General features: G+C 49.3%; 1 non-coding gene across 1 annotated transcript; it reads right to left on the bottom strand.

The window, feature by feature from the left end:
- Positions 1-3,417: 3,417 nt before the first annotated feature.
- On the bottom strand, positions 3,418-3,503 carry TRNASTOP-UCA. Its single transcript has one exon. It is a non-coding gene; the product is annotated as a tRNA-Tyr (tRNA).
- Between the last annotated feature and the right edge of the window lie 1,246 nt (positions 3,504-4,749).

Below are 4,749 nucleotides of genomic sequence, written 5' to 3'. Positions count from 1 at the left end.
TTCGCCAGGCTGCAGTGTTTATTTCCTCCTGACACCCATTGGCTGGCTTCCTTTTAGTAAGAGAGGGTGAAGTTAGATTGTCAAAGGACTACACACACACAGAGATCATACACACATACACACACACACACACACACAGACACACACACCCTTGCAGGAACTCCTTCTAGTCAATGGGTCTACAGCGGGATAAAAGGAAGACAGTCATGAGAACTTCCTGCACGCACATGCAGTGCCTCCTACTAGAAAAAGTAGGGGGCCACAGCCTGTCGCGGTGGCTCACGCCTGTAATCCCAGCATTTTGGGAGGCCAAGATGGGCGACTCACTTGAGGTCAGGAGTCTGAGACCAGCCTGGCCAAGATGGTGAAATCCTGTCTCTACAAAAAATACAAAAATTAGCCTGGTGTGGTGATGCACGCCTGTAATCCCAGCTACTTGGGAGGTTGAGGCAGGAGAATCACTTTAACCTAGGAGATGGAGGTTGCAGTGAGCCAAGATCGCACCACTGCACTCCAGCCTGGGTGGCAGAGTAAAACTCTGTCAAAAGAAAAAAAAAAAAAGTAATGGGTCAGAAGTTGAGCCTGCAGGTATGGGGTCACAGAGGTCTCTTAGTGATGGAGCCTGTATGCTCTATGGGTTAAAGACAGCCGCTAAGGAGATAAACTATACACACAAGAAGCCTAATGGGCTGTACACAGTGGCTTGCCCGTGTAATACCAGCTCTTTCGGAGGCCGAGGTAGGAGGCTAGGAGTTCGAGACCAGCATGGGGCAACATGGTGAGACCCCCCCCCTCCCGACCCCAACCCATATCACTATGTTGAGAAAAAAAAAAAAAAAGACGATCTTGAGAGACTTGCACAGCAAACTGCTAAAGACCACTCAGGCTAGGAATGAGGAGTCATCTTGGATTTTCTACAAACTACAACTACAAAAAAACGATTATTTTACACTGAAGATGTGTTTCCTTTTGTTTTCCATATGACCACGACTGGGGCCAACCCAAGACTGACAGAAGCAAATATATGGCCATTTTTTTTTGTTTAGAGATAGAGTGGAGCCATCTCCATTGCAAAATCCAAGCCCTCTCTTATTTGCATAACAGCAAGTCCTCTGGGAATTGAGGTGAGGGTCCAGCGGTCGCTCAGACGCTTTGGTAAATGAATAAGCAAGGGAAGTTGTCATGGTGGAATCCATTTATTAATTCATTCGAAAAATATGTGCTAAGCACCTACCCAACTGTGCTGGGAGTTGGGGGCACTACAGGGACTGAGCCTCAGGTCCTGCCCTTGTGGAGCTCACAGTCCATTAGGGGACACACACTAGTTCCCAGTCAGGGACAACCTAAAGTGGATGGGGTTGGGGTAGCCCATGGGGCTAGGGAAGCAGAGCAGGGACACCTAGCTTGGACTGGGAGTCGGGAAAAAATTCCTGGAGGAGGGGACAGCTGAGCTGAGCCCTAGATGAGGATAGAGTATAGAAAGAACTAGAAAAAGACCGAGGCCAAGAAAATAGCACAGCCAAAGATCTGTTGGTGGGGAGAAGGCTTGATACATTGAGAATGTTTAGAGGGTCGGGTGCGATGGCTCACACCTGTAATCCCTTCACTTTGGGAGGCTGAGGAGCGTGGATCACCTGAGGCCAGGAGTTCAAGACCAGCCTGGCTAACTTGGTGAAACCCTGTCTCTACTGAAAAAAAAAAAAAACCAAAACGCTAAAAATTAGCCAGGCATGGTGGTGGGCACCTGTGATCCCAGCTACTCAGGAGGTTGAGGCAGGAGGATTGCTTGAACCTGGAAGATGGACGTTGCAGTGAGCTGTGATTGCACCACTGCACTCCAGCCTGGGCAACAGAGCAAGACTCCGTCTCAAAAAACAAAAACAAACAAAAAGAGAAAGCTTAGAGATTCATGGGGACTGGAGCCACAGGTGTGGAGAGAGGGGTTAGTAGAGACCAGTTTCTGCAGGTATTATAAGGACATTCCCAGGCTAAGGAGATTAGATCTTTTCTTCAGGGCACTGGGAAGCTATTGCAGGTTTTGAACACCAGAGGGGCAGGGGCAGGTTTGTGATTTAGCAAAGACCCCTCTGGCTCCAGACTGAGGGTGACTGGAAGGGAGAGGAGTGAGACTGAGCAGGAGACCAGGGAGAGAAGTGGGGTGGGGACCTTGCAGGGTGGGGTGAGGAGGAGCCCAGAACAGGGTTGGGGACATGGGACAGAGAGGAGGGGAAGGATTCAGGAGACATTTGGGAGGCAGGACAGCTGGGGCTTGGTGAGCAGCCGGCTTGGGAAGGAAAATACAGGGCAGTAATAAACAGCATGGGCCAAGTAATCTGAGTGAGGCTGGGAGTGGTGGCACGCACCTGTGGTCCCAGCTATTCAGGAGGCTGAGGTGGGAGGATTGCTTGAGCTTGGGAGTTTGAGGCTGCAGTGAGCTATGATCATATCACTGCACTCCACTTTGGGTGACAGAGCAAGACCCTGTCTCAAAAAAACAAAACAAAACAAAACAAACAAACAAAAAAACCCAGACACTGCCTATGAGTTAACTCTGCTCTACAAGGAGCAGTTTTTAAAGTAAAATTTAAACAAAAAGAAAGAAAGGAAAAAGGCTAGGTTGCCTTGAAGAAGAGACTTCATCTCCCTGCGCCTCCATTTCCTCATCTGTAGAATGGGGGCCGTTATGAGGAGTTGCAAGGCTTGTGCATGCCAGCGCTAAGTGCAGAGTGACGGTGCAATTATCATTACCCCCATCATCTTTATTGGGGTCACCCTGATCCCTCGATATCCCATAATACTCCCCCTTCTCATCCTTCAAGTGCCTGCCCTAATGTTCCCGTGACACCCTACCAGCTCAGCTCTCCTTGTGAGAGTGCCTCACTGTTGTATTTCCTTTGCAGCCGTTATCCCCTTTGCAGTTGTTAATTAAATGTGTAATCACATGATGGCTTAATGTTTGTCTCCCCCACTGGGCTGAGTGCATCAGGAGACCAAGGCCAGGGCTGTCACCACCTCTGCGTCCTGAGCAAATGCTTGTTTGATGAGTGAATGACAGATGAACAAATGAGCAAGTATTTGACTGATTAATCAGTGCATGCGTGATTAAATACATGAGTGAGCAAATCACTGAATGAGTAAGCAATTGAAGGGGAGAGATCTAGGATAATTTCCAAATTGCCAATATCCCAGAACTGTGTAGATGAGTTTTTCTCCATCTTTTGGAGTGGTTTTTGATACACTGGAGGGGGAAATAAGTAACCACAGTCAGAGATCGGAGAGGCAGAGAGAATAGTTTGCGATGCGGAGGACCGCAGCGACCTCTCCAGGTGCAGCCTGAAGGAGCGCCTCCCAGGCAACCAGCAAAATAAGGTCCGGTTCGATAAAGAAAAGTTTAACGCCCTCTTACTCGTGGCTGTCGCCCGAAAGGTGGAATTGAACCACTCTGTCGCTAGACAGCTACAGGTTTGAAGCCTGCACCCCAGACCACTGAGGATCATCCGGGCGAAGTAGTACATCTCCCGCGCAGCTATATAAGGATCGCAAAGACTTACCTTTTAGAGTTATGGTCGCGTCCTTTGGGCAGGTGTGAGATGGTCGACTTCAAGGGATATACATTCTCCCCACTCACTTATCACGAAAGATGTCCTTGTAAAATGTTGCCTTCACTTCGTATAGTATGAATCATCCTCGCTCACAAAACCGTCTCATTTACATAGCGCCACGCATTCTGGGAAGCAGCGCCTGAGCACCTGGCAAGCTGTTAAAGGGCCCAGGACCCCCTTTTTCCAAAATGAAAAGTCAGCTTTTTAAGAGGAGATATTCAGGATTCGGCATTCAGAAGCGCCTTCTCGGAAAATTCCGAATTCTCCTTCTGCGGAGGAGTGGTGAGTGGGTTCCTGTTAGAGTCTGATTCACCCTGGCCCCAAAGGCTCTGAGCAGGCGGCTACAGGGCTGGTGCGACACCTGCTGTTCTTTTATGGAATTGCGTAGGCCGATGGAGCTCCGCGTTCATTCAAACGTTTATTGAGCGTCTACTGAGTCCCAGGGACTGTCTCGGTGCTGGTGACGACAGACATCCTGTCCCGATTGAGTTTAAACACTAGACATAACCAATTTCTGCACTTGCGTTTTATGGTTGCGGAAACTGAGACAGACTCAGAAACGGATAGTACCATATCCCGGTTAAAACGGCCCATCCACTTAGGGAAATCGAACTTGTGTTACAATTTTTATTACAAAAAAGGTGATTCTTTTTTCTTAAATTTTTATGTATTTAGAAAGTACAGGTGCCGATTCCTACATGCATATGTTGATTGCGTCGTGGTGAAATCTGGACTTTTAGTGTATTCATCACGAAAAATTATTCAATATTCTGAGTCAGTGATTCTTTGACAATACCATTCTCCTGCGTGAAACTCTCCCATGACTTCCATTTCAGAGTAAAAGTCAAAGTTCTCACCCTGCTTTACAAATCCCTGTAATCCAGACGTTCTTCGCCGACAGTCGTCGGGTTTCCTGCTTCAACAGTGCTTGGACGGAACCCGGCGCTGGTCCCCCATCCCGGCCGGCCGCCCATAGCCAGCCCTCCGTCACCTCTTCACCGCATCCTCTGACCGCCCCAAGGCCCCCGCCGCCGCTCCAGCGCCGCGCAGCTACCGCCGCCGCCGCCTGTCCTTGGCCTCCGCCATGACGACCGCGTCCACCTCGCAGGTGCGCCAGAACTACCACCAGGACTCAGAGGCCGCCATC

This window comes from Colobus angolensis, unplaced genomic scaffold (assembly GCF_000951035.1).
Source record: "Colobus angolensis palliatus isolate OR3802 unplaced genomic scaffold, Cang.pa_1.0 Scaffold60, whole genome shotgun sequence".
Lineage (NCBI taxonomy): Eukaryota > Metazoa > Chordata > Mammalia > Primates > Cercopithecidae > Colobus > Colobus angolensis.
This window is presented reverse-complemented; position numbering and strand designations above follow the sequence as displayed.